The sequence below is a fragment of the Leuresthes tenuis genome, unplaced genomic scaffold (assembly GCF_036924035.1).
Source record: "Leuresthes tenuis unplaced genomic scaffold, fLeuTen1.0.hap1 SCAF_9, whole genome shotgun sequence".
In the NCBI taxonomy this organism is placed as follows: Eukaryota; Metazoa; Chordata; class Actinopteri; order Atheriniformes; family Atherinopsidae; genus Leuresthes; species Leuresthes tenuis.
This window is the reverse complement of record NW_027325363.1, coordinates 25,612,151-25,631,822: the sequence shown is the minus strand read 5'-3', so window position 1 is coordinate 25,631,822 and position 19,672 is coordinate 25,612,151. Positions and strand designations below refer to the sequence as shown.

Genomic DNA, 19,672 nt, shown 5'->3' with positions numbered 1-19,672 from the left:
CTCAGGAGTTTTTGTGGGCTCTTCAGTGTACGTCCCTAATAACTTCACTCATGTTGAGAGAGCCAACTGCTACAGCTCCAAACAATATAGGCTCATTGCTCTGGAAAAGTCAAAGAAGACAGAAAGCAATCACAAATTCCCCGAATTCTGTGGCCTTGTCAGCTGTTCGCATGCTCTGATGAAAGGCAAAACAGTGCTGTTTTCGGCTCGTTGGTCTAGGGGTATGATTCTCGCTTCGGGTGCGAGAGGTCCCGGGTTCAAATCCCGGATGAGCCCTTCCCAGTTTTTCTGACCTTGTCTCTCTGCTTTACCGTGAAGAAGAAGGGTTGCATTTGGTATCAAAGGGCAATACAGCTCAAAGCTCCACCACTCATTCCTAAGTTCCTTCAAGTCCTTCTTAAATGAACTTCTCATCTAGAACTGTGAAAAAGAAGGGTTGAATGAACAATTACGACAATAAAAACACCCACAAATGCACTTGGTATCAAAGGGCAATACAGCTCAAAGCTCTACCACTCATTCCTAAGTTGCTTGAAGGCAGAAAAGTGGAGATGTGGAACCTGTTCCGTCTTAAAGGTCACTGATTACCTCTCACATAACAACCTCCTTGACCCAAACCAATCTGGGTTTAAAAGTGGACACTCCACCGAAACGGCTCTGTTGGCTGTGACAGAAGCCTTAAAAGAAGCCAGAGCGACAGCTGAGTCCTCTGTCCTTATCCTGCTCGACTTATCGGCTGCATTTGATACTGTCAACCACAGCATCCTTTTGTCCATACTCTCTAGCATGGGCACCACAAGGAGAGCACACTACTGGTTTGAATCATACCTCACTGGTCGGTCATTCAAAGTATCCTGGCTTGGTCAAACTTCTGTGGCGCACCACCTCACCACAGGGGTCCCCCAAGGTTCAGTACTGGGATCTCTTCTCTTTGCCATATACACCAACTCACTGGGACAGATCATCCGATCACATGGAATCTCATACCAATGCTATGCTGATGATACCCAGCTCTATCTGTCATTCCCACCTAACGACCACACGGTCTCAGCACGAATCTCAGATTGTCTCTCTGACATATCAAGATGGATGAAAGACCATCACCTCCAACTTAACCTCCCAAAAACTGAACTGCTTGTCTTCCCAGCCAAACCAACCATGCAACACAGCATCTCCATCCAATCTGAATCCCTATCTCTTGCTCCATCAAAGGTTGCTAGAACCTTGGGTGTCATGATTGATGACTACCTAACCTTCAAAGATTACGTTTCCTCGGTTGCTCGGTCATGCCGCTTTGCATTGCTAAACATAAGAAAGATCAGACCATACCTAACCCAACATAACACTCAGCATGGAGATTGGGCTTTTCAAAACATGGACTGATTGCTCCTGGCTTAGAGGCCTGTAGTACATAAAAAATTGAAAGAGACGCACTGAGATGTTCAAGTGCAGAAGTGACGATAGGAGCTAGAACCTCCATCCACAATCTAATTAGGATGCAATCCAAATGACATGATGATTGTTTAGGATACCCGATTGCTGACATGAACTCAAGAAGATCAATGGCAGAAAAATGGAGATGTGGAACCTGTTCTGTCTGAAAGTTGGGCTTGTTGATCAAATATAACTTGAGTTTAGGTGGTGGTGAGTTGGTGGAACCTGGCGGGTGAGTATTGGCTCATTGGTCTCAGGAGTTTTTGTGGGCTCTTCAGTGTACGTCCCTAATAACTTCACTCATGTTGAGTGAAGGGAGAGCCAATTGCTACAGCTCCAAACAATATAGGCTCATTGCTCTGGAAAAGTCAAAGAAGACAGAAAGCAACCACAAATTCCCCGAATTCTGTGGCCTTGTCAGCTGTTCGCATGCTCTGATGAAAGGCAAAACAGTGCTGTTTTTGGCTCGTTGGTCTAGCGGTATAATTCTCGCTTCGGGTGCGAGAGGTCCCGGGTTCAAATCCCGGATGAGCCCTTCCAAGTTTTTCTGACATTGTCTCTCTGCTTTACCGTGAAGAAGAAGGGTTGCATTTGGTATCAAAGGGCAGTACAGCTCAAAGCTCCACCACTCATTCCTAAGTTCCTTCAAGTCCTTCTTAAATGAACTTCTTATCTGGAACTGTGAAAAAGAAGGGTTGAATGAACAATTACGACAATAAAAACACCCACAAATGCACTTGGTATCAAAGGGCAATACAGCTCAAAGCTCTACCACTCATTCCTAAGTTGCTTGAAGGCAGAAAAGTGGAGATGTGGAACCTGTTCCGTCTTAAAGGTCACTGATTACCTCTCACATAACAACCTCCTTGACCCAAACCAATCTGGGTTTAAAAGTGGACACTCCACCGAAACGGCTCTGTTGGCTGTGACAGAAGCCTTAAAAGAAGCCAGAGCGACAGCTGAGTCCTCTGTCCTTATCCTGCTCGACTTATCGGCTGCATTTGATACTGTCAACCACAGTATCCTTTTGTCCATACTCTCTAGCATGGGCACCACAAGGAGAGCACACTACTGGTTTGAATCATACCTCACTGGTGGGTCATTAAAAGTATCCTGGCTTAGTCAAACTTCTGCAGCGCACCACCTCGCCACAGGGGTCCCCCAAGGTTCAGTACTGGGATCTCTTCTCTTTGCCATATACACCAACTCACTGGGACAGATCATCCGATCACATGGAATCTCATACCAATACTATGCTGATGATACCCAGCTCTATCTGTCATTCCCACCTGACGACCACACGGTCTCAGCTCGAATCTCAGATTGTCTCTCTGACATATCAAGATGGATGACATCACCTCCAACTTAACCTCCCAAAAACTGAACTGCTTGTCTTCCCAGCCAAACCAACCATGCAACACAGCATCTCCATCCAATCTGAATCCCTATCTTTTGCTCCATCAAAGGTTGCTAGAACCTTGGCTGTCATGATTGATGACCACCTAACCTTCAAAGATTACGTTTCCTCGGTTGCTCGGTCATAACGCTTTGCATTGCTAAACATAAGAAAGATCAGACCATACCTAACCCAACATACCATTCAGCATGGAGATTGGGTTTTTCAAAACATGGACTGATTGCACCTGGCTTAGAGACCTGTAGTACATACAAAATTGAAAGAGACGCACTGAGATGTTCAAGTGCAGAAGTGACGATAGGAGCTAGAACCTCCATCCACAATCTAATTAGGATGCAATCCAAATGACATGATGATTGTTTAGGATACCCGATTGCTGACATGAACTCAAGAAGATCAATGGCAGAAAAATGGAGATGTGGAACCTGTTCTGTCTGAAAGTTGGGCTTGTTGATCAAATATAACTTGAGTTTAGGTGGTGGTGAGTTGGTGGAACCTGGCGGGTTAGTATTGGCTCATTGGTCTCAGGAGTTTTTGTGGGCTCTTCAGTGTACGTCCCTAATAACTTCACTCATGTTGAGAGAGCCAACTGCTACAGCTCCAAACAATATAGGCTCATTGCTCTGGAAAAGTCAAAGAAGACAGAAAGCAATCACAAATTCCCCGAATTCTGTGGCCTTGTCAGCTGTTCGCATGCTCTGATGAAAGGCAAAACAGTGCTGTTTTCGGCTCGTTGGTCTAGGGGTATGATTCTCGCTTCGGGTGCGAGAGGTCCCGGGTTCAAATCCCGGATGAGCCCTTCCCAGTTTTTCTGACCTTGTCTCTCTGCTTTACCGTGAAGAAGAAGGGTTGCATTTGGTATCAAAGGGCAATACAGCTCAAAGCTCCACCACTCATTCCTAAGTTCCTTCAAGTCGTTCTTAAATGAACTTCTCATCTAGAACTGTGAAAAAGAAGGGTTGAATGAACAATTACGACAATAAAAACACCCACAAATGCACTTGGTATCAAAGGGCAATACAGCTCAAAGCTCTACCACTCATTCCTAAGTTGCTTGAAGGCAGAAAAGTGGAGATGTGGAACCTGTTCCGTCTTAAAGGTCACTGATTACCTCTCACATAACAACCTCCTTGACCCAAACCAATCTGGGTTTAAAAGTGGACACTCCACCGAAACGGCTCTGTTGGCTGTGACAGAAGCCTTAAAAGAAGCCAGAGCGACAGCTGAGTCCTCTGTCCTTATCCTGCTCGACTTATCGGCTGCATTTGATACTGTCAACCACAGCATCCTTTTGTCCATACTCTCTAGCATGGGCACCACAAGGAGAGCACACTACTGGTTTGAATCATACCTCACTGGTCGGTCATTCAAAGTATCCTGGCTTGGTCAAACTTCTGTGGCGCACCACCTCACCACAGGGGTCCCCCAAGGTTCAGTACTGGGATCTCTTCTCTTTGCCATATACACCAACTCACTGGGACAGATCATCCGATCACATGGAATCTCATACCAATGCTATGCTGATGATACCCAGCTCTATCTGTCATTCCCACCTAACGACCACACGGTCTCAGCACGAATCTCAGATTGTCTCTCTGACATATCAAGATGGATGAAAGACCATCACCTCCAACTTAACCTCCCAAAAACTGAACTGCTTGTCTTCCCAGCCAAACCAACCATGCAACACAGCATCTCCATCCAATCTGAATCCCTATCTCTTGCTCCATCAAAGGTTGCTAGAACCTTGGGTGTCATGATTGATGACTACCTAACCTTCAAAGATTACGTTTCCTCGGTTGCTCGGTCATGCCGCTTTGCATTGCTAAACATAAGAAAGATCAGACCATACCTAACCCAACATAACACTCAGCATGGAGATTGGGCTTTTCAAAACATGGACTGATTGCTCCTGGCTTAGAGGCCTGTAGTACATAAAAAATTGAAAGAGACGCACTGAGATGTTCAAGTGCAGAAGTGACGATAGGAGCTAGAACCTCCATCCACAATCTAATTAGGATGCAATCCAAATGACATGATGATTGTTTAGGATACCCGATTGCTGACATGAACTCAAGAAGATCAATGGCAGAAAAATGGAGATGTGGAACCTGTTCTGTCTGAAAGTTGGGCTTGTTGATCAAATATAACTTGAGTTTAGGTGGTGGTGAGTTGGTGGAACCTGGCGGGTGAGTATTGGCTCATTGGTCTCAGGAGTTTTTGTGGGCTCTTCAGTGTACGTCCCTAATAACTTCACTCATGTTGAGTGAAGAGAGAGCCAACTGCTACAGCTCCAAACAATATAGGCTCATTGCTCTGGAAAAGTCAAAGAAGACAGAAAGCAACCACAAATTCCCCGAATTCTGTGGCCTTGTCAGCTGTTCGCATGCTCTGATGAAAGGCAAAACAGTGCTGTTTTTGGCTCGTTGGTCTAGCGGTATAATTCTCGCTTCGGGTGCGAGAGGTCCCGGGTTCAAATCCCGGATGAGCCCTTCCAAGTTTTTCTGACCTTGTCTCTCTGCTTTACCGTGAAGAAGAAGGGTTGCATTTGGTATCAAAGGGCAGTACAGCTCAAAGCTCCACCACTCATTCCTAAGTTCCTTCAAGTCCTTCTTAAATGAACTTCTTATCTGGAACTGTGAAAAAGAAGGGTTGAATGAACAATTACGACAATAAAAACACCCACAAATGCACTTGGTATCAAAGGGTAATACAGCTCAAAGCTCTACCACTCATTCCTAAGTTGCTTGAAGGCAGAAAAGTGGAGATGTGGAACCTGTTCCGTCTTAAAGGTCACTGATTACCTCTCACATAACAACCTCCTTGACCCAAACCAATCTGGGTTTAAAAGTGGACACTCCACCGAAACGGCTCTGTTGGCTGTGACAGAAGCCTTAAAAGAAGCCAGAGCGACAGCTGAGTCCTCTGTCCTTATCCTGCTCGACTTATCGGCTGCATTTGATACTGTCAACCACAGTATCCTTTTGTCCATACTCTCTAGCATGGGCACCACAAGGAGAGCACACTACTGGTTTGAATCATACCTCACTGGTGGGTCATTCAAAGTATCCTGGCTTGGTCAAACTTCTGCAGCGCACCACCTCGCCACAGGGGTCCCCCAAGGTTCAGTACTGGGATCTCTTCTCTTTGCCATATACACCAACTCACTGGGACAGATCATCCGATCACATGGAATCTCATACCAATACTATGCTGATGATACCCAGCTCTATCTGTCATTCCCACCTAACGACCACACGGTCTCAGCACGAATCTCAGATTGTCTCTCTGACATATCAAGATGGATGACATCACCTCCAACTTAACCTCCCAAAAACTGAACTGCTTGTCTTCCCAGCCAAACCAACCATGCAACACAGCATCTCCATCCAATCTGAATCCCTATCTCTTGCTCCATCAAAGGTTGCTAGAACCTTGGCTGTCATGATTGATGACCACCTAACCTTCAAAGATTACGTTTCCTCGGTTGCTCGGTCATAACGCTTTGCATTGCTAAACATAAGAAAGATCAGACCATACTTAACCCAACATACCATTCAGCATGGAGATTGGGTTTTTCAAAACATGGACTGATTGCACCTGGCTTAGAGACCTGTAGTACATACAAAATTGAAAGAGACGCACTGAGATGTTCAAGTGCAGAAGTGACGATAGGAGCTAGAACCTCCATCCACAATCTAATTAGGATGCAATCCAAATGACATGATGATTGTTTAGGATACCCGATTGCTGACATGAACTCAAGAAGATCAATGGCAGAAAAATGGAGATGTGGAACCTGTTCTGTCTGAAAGTTGGGCTTGTTGATCAAATATAACTTGAGTTTAGGTGGTGGTGAGTTGGTGGAACCTGGCGGGTGAGTATTGGCTCATTGGTCTCAGGAGTTTTTGTGGGCTCTTCAGTGTACGTCCCTAATAACTTCACTCATGTTGAGAGAGCCAACTGCTACAGCTCCAAACAATATAGGCTCATTGCTCTGGAAAAGTCAAAGAAGACAGAAAGCAATCACAAATTCCCCGAATTCTGTGGCCTTGTCAGCTGTTCGCATGCTCTGATGAAAGGCAAAACAGTGCTGTTTTCGGCTCGTTGGTCTAGGGGTATGATTCTCGCTTAGGGTGCGAGAGGTCCCGGGTTCAGGTCCCGGGTTCAAATCCCGGATGAGCCCTTCCCAGTTTTTCTGACCTTGTCTCTCTGCTTTACCGTGAAGAAGAAGGGTTGCATTTGGTATCAAAGGGCAATACAGCTCAAAGCTCCACCACTCATTCCTAAGTTCCTTCAAGTCCTTCTTAAATGAACTTCTCATCTAGAACTGTGAAAAAGAAGGGTTGAATGAACAATTACGACAATAAAAACACCCACAAATGCACTTGGTATCAAAGGGCAATACAGCTCAAAGCTCTACCACTCATTCCTAAGTTGCTTGAAGGCAGAAAAGTGGAGATGTGGAACCTGTTCCGTCTTAAAGGTCACTGATTACCTCTCACATAACAACCTCCTTGACCCAAACCAATCTGGGTTTAAAAGTGGACACTCCACCGAAACGGCTCTGTTGGCTGTGACAGAAGCCTTAAAAGAAGCCAGAGCGACAGCTGAGTCCTCTGTCCTTATCCTGCTCGACTTATCGGCTGCATTTGATACTGTCAACCACAGCATCCTTTTGTCCATACTCTCTAGCATGGGCACCACAAGGAGAGCACACTACTGGTTTGAATCATACCTCACTGGTCGGTCATTCAAAGTATCCTGGCTTGGTCAAACTTCTGCAGCGCACCACCTCACCACAGGGGTCCCCCAAGGTTCAGTACTGGGATCTCTTCTCTTTGCCATATACACCAACTCACTGGGACAGATCATCCGATCACATGGAATCTCATACCAATGCTATGCTGATGATACCCAGCTCTATCTGTCATTCCCACCTAACGACCACACGGTCTCAGCACGAATCTCAGATTGTCTCTCTGACATATCAAGATGGATGAAAGACCATCACCTCCAACTTAACCTCCCAAAAACTGAACTGCTTGTCTTCCCAGCCAAACCAACCATGCAACACAGCATCTCCATCCAATCTGAATCCCTATCTCTTGCTCCATCAAAGGTTGCTAGAACCTTGGGTGTCATGATTGATGACCACCTAACCTTCAAAGATTACGTTTCCTCGGTTGCTCGGTCATGCCGCTTTGCATTGCTAAACATAAGAAAGATCAGACCATACCTAACCCAACATACCACTCAGCATGGAGATTGGGCTTTTCAAAACATGGACTGATTGCTCCTGGCTTAGAGGCCTGTAGTACATAAAAAATTGAAAGAGACGCACTGAAATGTTCAAGTGCAGAAGTGACGATAGGAGCTAGAACCTCCATCCACAATCTAATTAGGATGCAATCCAAATGACATGATGATTGTTTAGGATACCCGATTGCTGACATGAACTCAAGAAGATCAATGGCAGAAAAATGGAGATGTGGAACCTGTTCTGTCTGAAAGTTGGGCTTGTTGATCAAATATAACTTGAGTTTAGGTGGTGGTGAGTTGGTGGAACCTGGCGGGTGAGTATTGGCTCATTGGTCTCAGGAGTTTTTGTGGGCTCTTCAGTGTACGTCCCTAATAACTTCATTCATGTTGAGTGAAGGGAGAGCCAATTGCTACAGCTCCAAACAATATAGGCTCATTGCTCTGGAAAAGTCAAAGAAGACAGAAAGCAACCACAAATTCCCGGAATTCTGTGGCCTTGTCAGCTGTTCGCATGCTCTGATGAAAGGCAAAACAGTGCTGTTTTTTGCTCGTTGGTCTAGGGGTATGATTCTCGCTTCGGGTGCGAGAGGTCCCGGGTTCAAATCCCGGATGAGCCCTTCCAAGTTTTTCTGACCTTGTCTCTCTGCTTTACCGTGAAGAAGAAGGGTTGCATTTGGTATCAAAGGGCAGTACAGCTCAAAGCTCCACCACTCATTCCTAAGTTCCTTCAAGTCCTTCTTAAATTAACTTCTTATCTGGAACTGTGAAAAAGAAGGGTTGAATGAACAATTACGACAATAAAAACACCCACAAATGCACTTGGTATCAAAGGGCAATACAGCTCAAAGCTCTACCACTCATTCCTAAGTTGCTTGAAGGCAGAAAAGTGGAGATGTGGAACCTGTTCCGTCTTAAAGGTCACTGATTACCTCTCACATAACAACCTCCTTGACCCAAACCAATCTGGGTTTAAAAGTGGACACTCCACCGAAACGGCTCTGTTGGCTGTGACAGAAGCCTTAAAAGAAGCCAGAGCGACAGCTGAGTCCTCTGTCCTTATCCTGCTCGACTTATCGGCTGCATTTGATACTGTCAACCACAGTATCCTTTTGTCCATACTCTCTAGCATGGGCACCACAAGGAGAGCACACTACTGGTTTGAATCTTACCTCACTGGTGGGTCATTCAAAGTATCCTGGCTTGGTCAAACTTCTGCAGCGCACCACCTCGCCACAGGGGTCCCCCAAGGTTCAGTACTGGGATCTCTTCTCTTTGCCATATACACCAACTCACTGGGACAGATCATCCGATCACATGGAATCTCATACCAATACTATGCTGATGATACCCAGCTCTATCTGTCATTCCCACCTAACGACCACACGGTCTCAGCACGAATCTCAGATTGTCTCTCTGACATATCAAGATGGATGACATCACCTCCAACTTAACCTCCCAAAAACTGAACTGCTTGTCTTCCCAGCCAAACCAACCATGCAACACAGCATCTCCATCCAATCTGAATCCCTATCTCTTGCTCCATCAAAGGTTGCTAGAACCTTGGCTGTCATGATTGATGACCACCTAACCTTCAAAGATTACGTTTCCTCGGTTGCTCGGTCATAACGCTTTGCATTGCTAAACATAAGAAAGATCAGACCATACCTAACCCAACATACCATTCAGCATGGAGATTGGGTTTTTCAAAACATGGACTGATTGCACCTGGCTTAGAGACCTGTAGTACATACAAAATTGAAAGAGACGCACTGAGATGTTCAAGTGCAGAAGTGACGATAGGAGCTAGAACCTCCATCCACAATCTAATTAGGATGCAATCCAAATGACATGATGATTGTTTAGGATACCCGATTGCTGACATGAACTCAAGAAGATCAATGGCAGAAAAATGGAGATGTGGAACCTGTTCTGTCTGAAAGTTGGGCTTGTTGATCAAATATAACTTGAGTTTAGGTGGTGGTGAGTTGGTGGAACCTGGCGGGTGAGTATTGGCTCATTGGTCTCAGGAGTTTTTGTGGGCTCTTCAGTGTACGTCCCTAATAACTTCACTCATGTTGAGAGAGCCAACTGCTACAGCTCCAAACAATATAGGCTCATTGCTCTGGAAAAGTCAAAGAAGACAGAAAGCAATCACAAATTCCCCGAATTCTGTGGCCTTGTCAGCTGTTCGCATGCTCTGATGAAAGGCAAAACTGTGCTGTTTTTGGCTCGTTGGTCTAGGGGTATGATTCTCGCTTCGGGTGCGAGAGGTCCCGGGTTCAAATCCCGGATGAGCCCTTCCAAGTTTTTCTGACCTTGTCTCTCTGCTTTACCGTGAAGAAGAAGGGTTGCATTTGGTATCAAAGGGCAGTACAGCTCAAAGCTCCACCACTCATTCCTAAGTTCCTTCAAGTCCTTCTTAAATTAACTTCTTATCTGGAACTGTGAAAAAGAAGGGTTGAATGAACAATTACGACAATAAAAACACCCACAAATGCACTTGGTATCAAAGGGCAATACAGCTCAAAGCTCTACCACTCATTCCTAAGTTGCTTGAAGGCAGAAAAGTGGAGATGTGGAACCTGTTCCGTCTTAAAGGTCACTGATTACCTCTCACATAACAACCTCCTTGACCCAAACCAATCTGGGTTTAAAAGTGGACACTCCACCGAAACGGCTCTGTTGGCTGTGACAGAAGCCTTAAAAGAAGCCAGAGCGACAGCTGAGTCCTCTGTCCTTATCCTGCTCGACTTATCGGCTGCATTTGATACTGTCAACCACAGTATCCTTTTGTCCATACTCTCTAGCATGGGCACCACAAGGAGAGCACACTACTGGTTTGAATCATACCTCACTGGTGGGTCATTCAAAGTATCCTGGCTTGGTCAAACTTCTGCAGCGCACCACCTCGCCACAGGGGTCCCCCAAGGTTCAGTACTGGGATCTCTTCTCTTTGCCATATACACCAACTCACTGGGACAGATCATCCGATCACATGGAATCTCATACCAATACTATGCTGATGATACCCAGCTCTATCTGTCATTCCCACCTAACGACCACACGGTCTCAGCACGAATCTCAGATTGTCTCTCTGACATATCAAGATGGATGACATCACCTCCAACTTAACCTCCCAAAAACTGAACTGCTTGTCTTCCCAGCCAAACCAACCATGCAACACAGCATCTCCATCCAATCTGAATCCCTATCTCTTGCTCCATCAAAGGTTGCTAGAACCTTGGCTGTCATGATTGATGACCACCTAACCTTCAAAGATTACGTTTCCTCGGTTGCTCGGTCATAACGCTTTGCATTGCTAAACATAAGAAAGATCAGACCATACCTAACCCAACATACCATTCAGCATGGAGATTGGGTTTTTCAAAACATGGACTGATTGCACCTGGCTTAGAGACCTGTAGTACATACAAAATTGAAAGAGACGCACTGAGATGTTCAAGTGCAGAAGTGACGATAGGAGCTAGAACCTCCATCCACAATCTAATTAGGATGCAATCCAAATGACATGATGATTGTTTAGGATACCCGATTGCTGACATGAACTCAAGAAGATCAATGGCAGAAAAATGGAGATGTGGAACCTGTTCTGTCTGAAAGTTGGGCTTGTTGATCAAATATAACTTGAGTTTAGGTGGTGGTGAGTTGGTGGAACCTGGCGGGTGAGTATTGGCTCATTGGTCTCAGGAGTTTTTGTGGGCTCTTCAGTGTACGTCCCTAATAACTTCACTCATGTTGAGAGAGCCAACTGCTACAGCTCCAAACAATATAGGCTCATTGCTCTGGAAAAGTCAAAGAAGACAGAAAGCAATCACAAATTCCCCGAATTCTGTGGCCTTGTCAGCTGTTCGCATGCTCTGATGAAAGGCAAAACAGTGCTGTTTTTGGCTCGTTGGTCTAGGGGTATGATTCTCGCTTCGGGTGCGAGAGGTCCCGGGTTCAAATCCCGGATGAGCCCTTCCAAGTTTTTCTGACCTTGTCTCTCTGCTTTACCGTGAAGAAGAAGGGTTGCATTTGGTATCAAAGGGCAGTACAGCTCAAAGCTCCACCACTCATTCCTAAGTTCCTTCAAGTCCTTCTTAAATTAACTTCTTATCTGGAACTGTGAAAAAGAAGGGTTGAATGAACAATTACGACAATAAAAACACCCACAAATGCACTTGGTATCAAAGGGCAATACAGCTCAAAGCTCTACCACTCATTCCTAAGTTGCTTGAAGGCAGAAAAGTGGAGATGTGGAACCTGTTCCGTCTTAAAGGTCACTGATTACCTCTCACATAACAACCTCCTTGACCCAAACCAATCTGGGTTTAAAAGTGGACACTCCACCGAAACGGCTCTGTTGGCTGTGACAGAAGCCTTAAAAGAAGCCAGAGCGACAGCTGAGTCCTCTGTCCTTATCCTGCTCGACTTATCGGCTGCATTTGATACTGTCAACCACAGTATCCTTTTGTCCATACTCTCTAGCATGGGCACCACAAGGAGAGCACACTACTGGTTTGAATCATACCTCACTGGTGGGTCATTCAAAGTATCCTGGCTTGGTCAAACTTCTGCAGCGCACCACCTCGCCACAGGGGTCCCCCAAGGTTCAGTACTGGGATCTCTTCTCTTTGCCATATACACCAACTCACTGGGACAGATCATCCGATCACATGGAATCTCATACCAATACTATGCTGATGATACCCAGCTCTATCTGTCATTCCCACCTAACGACCACACGGTCTCAGCACGAATCTCAGATTGTCTCTCTGACATATCAAGATGGATGACATCACCTCCAACTTAACCTCCCAAAAACTGAACTGCTTGTCTTCCCAGCCAAACCAACCATGCAACACAGCATCTCCATCCAATCTGAATCCCTATCTCTTGCTCCATCAAAGGTTGCTAGAACCTTGGCTGTCATGATTGATGACCACCTAACCTTCAAAGATTACGTTTCCTCGGTTGCTCGGTCATAACGCTTTGCATTGCTAAACATAAGAAAGATCAGACCATACCTAACCCAACATACCATTCAGCATGGAGATTGGGTTTTTCAAAACATGGACTGATTGCACCTGGCTTAGAGACCTGTAGTACATACAAAATTGAAAGAGACGCACTGAGATGTTCAAGTGCAGAAGTGACGATAGGAGCTAGAACCTCCATCCACAATCTAATTAGGATGCAATCCAAATGACATGATGATTGTTTAGGATACCCGATTGCTGACATGAACTCAAGAAGATCAATGGCAGAAAAATGGAGATGTGGAACCTGTTCTGTCTGAAAGTTGGGCTTGTTGATCAAATATAACTTGAGTTTAGGTGGTGGTGAGTTGGTGGAACCTGGCGGGTGAGTATTGGCTCATTGGTCTCAGGAGTTTTTGTGGGCTCTTCAGTGTACGTCCCTAATAACTTCACTCATGTTGAGAGAGCCAACTGCTACAGCTCCAAACAATATAGGCTCATTGCTCTGGAAAAGTCAAAGAAGACAGAAAGCAATCACAAATTCCCCGAATTCTGTGGCCTTGTCAGCTGTTCGCATGCTCTGATGAAAGGCAAAACAGTGCTGTTTTTGGCTCGTTGGTCTAGGGGTATGATTCTCGCTTCGGGTGCGAGAGGTCCCGGGTTCAAATCCCGGATGAGCCCTTCCAAGTTTTTCTGACCTTGTCTCTCTGCTTTACCGTGAAGAAGAAGGGTTGCATTTGGTATCAAAGGGCAGTACAGCTCAAAGCTCCACCACTCATTCCTAAGTTCCTTCAAGTCCTTCTTAAATTAACTTCTTATCTGGAACTGTGAAAAAGAAGGGTTGAATGAACAATTACGACAATAAAAACACCCACAAATGCACTTGGTATCAAAGGGCAATACAGCTCAAAGCTCTACCACTCATTCCTAAGTTGCTTGAAGGCAGAAAAGTGGAGATGTGGAACCTGTTCCGTCTTAAAGGTCACTGATTACCTCTCACATAACAACCTCCTTGACCCAAACCAATCTGGGTTTGAAAGTGGACACTCCACCGAAACGGCTCTGTTGGCTGTGACAGAAGCCTTAAAAGAAGCCAGAGCGACAGCTGAGTCCTCTGTCCTTATCCTGCTCGACTTATCGGCTGCATTTGATACTGTCAACCACAGTATCCTTTTGTCCATACTCTCTAGCATGGGCACCACAAGGAGAGCACACTACTGGTTTGAATCATACCTCACTGGTGGGTCATTCAAAGTATCCTGGCTTGGTCAAACTTCTGCAGCGCACCACCTCGCCACAGGGGTCCCCCAAGGTTCAGTACTGGGATCTCTTCTCTTTGCCATATACACCAACTCACTGGGACAGATCATCCGATCACATGGAATCTCATACCAATACTATGCTGATGATACCCAGCTCTATCTGTCATTCCCACCTAACGACCACACGGTCTCAGCACGAATCTCAGATTGTCTCTCTGACATATCAAGATGGATGACATCACCTCCAACTTAACCTCCCAAAAACTGAACTGCTTGTCTTCCCAGCCAAACCAACCATGCAACACAGCATCTCCATCCAATCTGAATCCCTATCTCTTGCTCCATCAAAGGTTGCTAGAACCTTGGCTGTCATGATTGATGACCACCTAACCTTCAAAGATTACGTTTCCTCGGTTGCTCGGTCATAACGCTTTGCATTGCTAAACATAAGAAAGATCAGACCATACCTAACCCAACATACCATTCAGCATGGAGATTGGGTTTTTCAAAACATGGACTGATTGCACCTGGCTTAGAGACCTGTAGTACATACAAAATTGAAAGAGACGCACTGAGATGTTCAAGTGCAGAAGTGACGATAGGAGCTAGAACCTCCATCCACAATCTAATTAGGATGCAATCCAAATGACATGATGATTGTTTAGGATACCCGATTGCTGACATGAACTCAAGAAGATCAATGGCAGAAAAATGGAGATGTGGAACCTGTTCTGTCTGAAAGTTGGGCTTGTTGATCAAATATAACTTGAGTTTAGGTGGTGGTGAGTTGGTGGAACCTGGCGGGTGAGTATTGGCTCATTGGTCTCAGGAGTTTTTGTGGGCTCTTCAGTGTACGTCCCTAATAACTTCACTCATGTTGAGAGAGCCAACTGCTACAGCTCCAAACAATATAGGCTCATTGCTCTGGAAAAGTCAAAGAAGACAGAAAGCAATCACAAATTCCCCGAATTCTGTGGCCTTGTCAGCTGTTCGCATGCTCTGATGAAAGGCAAAACAGTGCTGTTTTTGGCTCGTTGGTCTAGGGGTATGATTCTCGCTTCGGGTGCTAGAGGTCCCGGGTTCAAATCCCGGATGAGCCCTTCCAAGTTTTTCTGACCTTGTCTCTCTGCTTTACCGTGAAGAAGAAGGGTTGCATTTGGTATCAAAGGGCAGTACAGCTCAAAGCTCCACCACTCATTCCTAAGTTCCTTCAAGTCCTTCTTAAATTAACTTCTTATCTGGAACTGTGAAAAAGAAGGGTTGAATGAACAATTACGACAATAAAAACACCCACAAATGCACTTGGTATCAAAGGGCAATACAGCTCAAAGCTCTACCACTCATTCCTAAGTTGCTTGAAGGCAGAAAAGTGGAGATGTGGAACCTGTTCCGTCTTAAAGGTCACTGATTACCTCTCACATAACAACCTCCTTGACCCAAACCAATCTGGGTTTAAAAGTGGACACTCCACCGAAACGGCTCTGTTGGCTGTGACAGAAGCCTTAAAAGAAGCCAGAGCGACAGCTGAGTCCTCTGTCCTTATCCTGCTCGACTTATCGGCTGCATTTGATACTGTCAACCACAGTATCCTTTTGTCCATACTCTCTAGCATGGGCACCACAAGGAGAGCACACTACTGGTTTGAATCATACCTCACTGGTGGGTCATTCAAAGTATCCTGGCTTGGTCAAACTTCTGCAGCGCACCACCTCGCCACAGGGGTCCCCCAAGGTTCAGTACTGGGATCTCTTCTCTTTGCCATATACACCAACTCACTGGGACAGATCATCCGATCACATGGAATCTCATACCAATACTATGCTGATGATACCCAGCTCTATCTGTCATTCCCACCTAACGACCACACGGTCTCAGCACGAATCTCAGATTGTCTCTCTGACATATCAAGATGGATGACATCACCTCCAACTTAACCTCCCAAAAACTGAACTGCTTGTCTTCCCAGCCAAACCAACCATGCAACACAGCATCTCCATCCAATCTGAATCCCTATCTCTTGCTCCATCAAAGGTTGCTAGAACCTTGGCTGTCATGATTGATGACCACCTAACCTTCAAAGATTACGTTTCCTCGGTTGCTCGGTCATAACGCTTTGCATTGCTAAACATAAGAAAGATCAGACCATACCTAACCCAACATACCATTCAGCATGGAGATTGGGTTTTTCAAAACATGGACTGATTGCACCTGGCTTAGAGACCTGTAGTACATACAAAATTGAAAGAGACGCACTGAGATGTTCAAGTGCAGAAGTGACGATAGGAGCTAGAACCTCCATCCACAATCTAATTAGGATGCAATCCAAATGACATGATGATTGTTTAGGATACCCGATTGCTGACATGAACTCAAGAAGATCAATGGCAGAAAAATGGAGATGTGGAACCTGTTCTGTCTGAAAGTTGGGCTTGTTGATCAAATATAACTTGAGTTTAGGTGGTGGTGAGTTGGTGGAACCTGGCGGGTGAGTATTGGCTCATTGGTCTCAGGAGTTTTTGTGGGCTCTTCAGTGTACGTCCCTAATAACTTCACTCATGTTGAGAGAGCCAACTGCTACAGCTCCAAACAATATAGGCTCATTGCTCTGGAAAAGTCAAAGAAGACAGAAAGCAATCACAAATTCCCCGAATTCTGTGGCCTTGTCAGCTGTTCGCATGCTCTGATGAAAGGCAAAACAGTGCTGTTTTTGGCTCGTTGGTCTAGGGGTATGATTCTCGCTTCGGGTGCGAGAGGTCCCGGGTTCAAATCCCGGATGAGCCCTTCCAAGTTTTTCTGACCTTGTCTCTCTGCTTTACCGTGAAGAAGAAGGGTTGCATTTGGTATCAAAGGGCAGTACAGCTCAAAGCTCCACCACTCATTCCTAAGTTCCTTCAAGTCCTTCTTAAATTAACTTCTTATCTGGAACTGTGAAAAAGAAGGGTTGAATGAACAATTACGACAATAAAAACACCCACAAATGCACTTGGTATCAAAGGGCAATACAGCTCAAAGCTCTACCACTCATTCCTAAGTTGCTTGAAGGCAGAAAAGTGGAGATGTGGAACCTGTTCCGTCTTAAAGGTCACTGATTACCTCTCACATAACAACCTCCTTGACCCAAACCAATCTGGGTTTGAAAGTGGACACTCCACCGAAACGGCTCTGTTGGCTGTGACAGAAGCCTTAAAAGAAGCCAGAGCGACAGCTGAGTCCTCTGTCCTTATCCTGCTCGACTTATCGGCTGCATTTGATACTGTCAACCACAGTATCCTTTTGTCCATACTCTCTAGCATGGGCACCACAAGGAGAGCACACTACTGGTTTGAATCATACCTCACTGGTGGGTCATTCAAAGTATCCTGGCTTGGTCAAACTTCTGCAGCGCACCACCTCGCCACAGGGGTCCCCCAAGGTTCAGTACTGGGATCTCTTCTCTTTGCCATATACACCAACTCACTGGGACAGATCATCCGATCACATGGAATCTCATACCAATACTATGCTGATGATACCCAGCTCTATCTGTCATTCCCACCTAACGACCACACGGTCTCAGCACGAATCTCAGATTGTCTCTCTGACATATCAAGATGGATGACATCACCTCCAACTTAACCTCCCAAAAACTGAACTGCTTGTCTTCCCAGCCAAACCAACCATGCAACACAGCATCTCCATCCAATCTGAATCCCTATCTCTTGCTCCATCAAAGGTTGCTAGAACCTTGGCTGTCATGATTGATGACCACCTAACCTTCAAAGATTACGTTTCCTCGGTTGCTCGGTCATAACGCTTTGCATTGCTAAACATAAGAAAGATCAGACCATACCTAACCCAACATACCATTCAGCATGGAGATTGGGTTTTTCAAAACATGGACTGATTGCACCTGGCTTAGAGACCTGTAGTACATACAAAATTGAAAGAGACGCACTGAGATGTTCAAGTGCAGAAGTGACGATAGGAGCTAGAACCTCCATCCACAATCTAATTAGGATGCAATCCAAATGACATGATGATTGTTTAGGATACCCGATTGCTGACATGAACTCAAGAAGATCAATGGCAGAAAAATGGAGATGTGGAACCTGTTCTGTCTGAAAGTTGGGCTTGTTGATCAAATATAACTTGAGTTTAGGTGGTGGTGAGTTGGTGGAACCTGGCGGGTGAGTATTGGCTCATTGGTCTCAGGAGTTTTTGTGGGCTCTTCAGTGTACGTCCCTAATAACTTCACTCATGTTGAGAGAGCCAACTGCTACAGCTCCAAACAATATAGGCTCATTGCTCTGGAAAAGTCAAAGAAGACAGAAAGCAATCACAAATTCCCCGAATTCTGTGGCCTTGTCAGCTGTTCGCATGCTCTGATGAAAGGCAAAACAGTGCTGTTTTTGGCTCGTTGGTCTAGGGGTATGATTCTCGCTTCGGGTGCGAGAGGTCCCGGGTTCAAATCCCGGATGAGCCCTTCCAAGTTTTTCTGACCTTGTCTCTCTGCTTTACCGTGAAGAAGAAGGGTTGCATTTGGTATCAAAGGGCAGTACAGCTCAAAGCTCCACCACTCATTCCTAAGTTCCTTCAAGTCCTTCTTAAATTAACTTCTTATCTGGAACTGTGAAAAAGAAGGGTTGAATGAACAATTACGACAATAAAAACACCCACAAATGCACTTGGTATCAAAGGGCAATACAGCTCAAAGCTCTACCACTCATTCCTAAGTTGCTTGAAGGCAGAAAAGTGGAGATGTGGAACCTGTTCCGTCTTAAAGGTCACTGATTACCTCTCACATAACAACCTCCTTGACCCAAACCAATCTGGGTTTAAAAGTGGACACTCCACCGAAACGGCTCTGTTGGCTGTGACAGAAGCCTTAAAAGAAGCCAGAGCGACAGCTGAGTCCTCTGTCCTTATCCTGCTCGACTTATCGGCTGCATTTGATACTGTCAACCACAGTATCCTTTTGTCCATACTCTCTAGCATGGGCACCACAAGGAGAGCACACTACTGGTTTGAATCATACCTCACTGGTGGGTCATTCAAAGTATCCTGGCTTGGTCAAACTTCTGCAGCGCACCACCTCGCCACAGGGGTCCCCCAAGGTTCAGTACTGGGATCTCTTCTCTTTGCCATATACACCAACTCACTGGGACAGATCATCCGATCACATGGAATCTCATACCAATACTATGCTGATGATACCCAGCTCTATCTGTCATTCCCACCTAACGACCACACGGTCTCAGCACGAATCTCAGATTGTCTCTCTGACATATCAAGATGGATGACATCACCTCCAACTTAACCTCCCAAAAACTGAACTGCTT

General features: G+C 45.5%; 12 non-coding genes across 12 annotated transcripts; all 12 read left to right on the top strand.

The window, feature by feature from the left end:
• Positions 1-204: 204 nt before the first annotated feature.
• Positions 205-276, top strand: trnap-cgg (transfer RNA proline (anticodon CGG)). Its single transcript has one exon. It is a non-coding gene; the product is annotated as a tRNA-Pro (tRNA).
• A 1,621-nt stretch (positions 277-1,897) lies between these two features.
• trnap-cgg (transfer RNA proline (anticodon CGG)) lies at positions 1,898-1,969 on the top strand. The gene has a single exon. It is a non-coding gene; the product is annotated as a tRNA-Pro (tRNA).
• A 1,609-nt stretch (positions 1,970-3,578) lies between these two features.
• On the top strand, positions 3,579-3,650 carry trnap-cgg (transfer RNA proline (anticodon CGG)). Its single transcript has one exon. It is a non-coding gene; the product is annotated as a tRNA-Pro (tRNA).
• A 1,621-nt stretch (positions 3,651-5,271) lies between these two features.
• Positions 5,272-5,343, top strand: trnap-cgg (transfer RNA proline (anticodon CGG)). Its single transcript has one exon. It is a non-coding gene; the product is annotated as a tRNA-Pro (tRNA).
• Positions 5,344-6,952: 1,609 nt separating this feature from the next.
• trnap-agg (transfer RNA proline (anticodon AGG)) lies at positions 6,953-7,037 on the top strand. The gene has a single exon. It is a non-coding gene; the product is annotated as a tRNA-Pro (tRNA).
• A 1,621-nt stretch (positions 7,038-8,658) lies between these two features.
• On the top strand, positions 8,659-8,730 carry trnap-cgg (transfer RNA proline (anticodon CGG)). Its single transcript has one exon. It is a non-coding gene; the product is annotated as a tRNA-Pro (tRNA).
• Positions 8,731-10,339: 1,609 nt separating this feature from the next.
• On the top strand, positions 10,340-10,411 carry trnap-cgg (transfer RNA proline (anticodon CGG)). The gene has a single exon. It is a non-coding gene; the product is annotated as a tRNA-Pro (tRNA).
• Positions 10,412-12,020: 1,609 nt separating this feature from the next.
• Positions 12,021-12,092, top strand: trnap-cgg (transfer RNA proline (anticodon CGG)). Its single transcript has one exon. It is a non-coding gene; the product is annotated as a tRNA-Pro (tRNA).
• A 1,609-nt stretch (positions 12,093-13,701) lies between these two features.
• On the top strand, positions 13,702-13,773 carry trnap-cgg (transfer RNA proline (anticodon CGG)). The gene has a single exon. It is a non-coding gene; the product is annotated as a tRNA-Pro (tRNA).
• Positions 13,774-15,382: 1,609 nt separating this feature from the next.
• Positions 15,383-15,454, top strand: trnap-cgg (transfer RNA proline (anticodon CGG)). Its single transcript has one exon. It is a non-coding gene; the product is annotated as a tRNA-Pro (tRNA).
• A 1,609-nt stretch (positions 15,455-17,063) lies between these two features.
• On the top strand, positions 17,064-17,135 carry trnap-cgg (transfer RNA proline (anticodon CGG)). The gene has a single exon. It is a non-coding gene; the product is annotated as a tRNA-Pro (tRNA).
• A 1,609-nt stretch (positions 17,136-18,744) lies between these two features.
• trnap-cgg (transfer RNA proline (anticodon CGG)) lies at positions 18,745-18,816 on the top strand. Its single transcript has one exon. It is a non-coding gene; the product is annotated as a tRNA-Pro (tRNA).
• Positions 18,817-19,672: the final 856 nt, after the last annotated feature.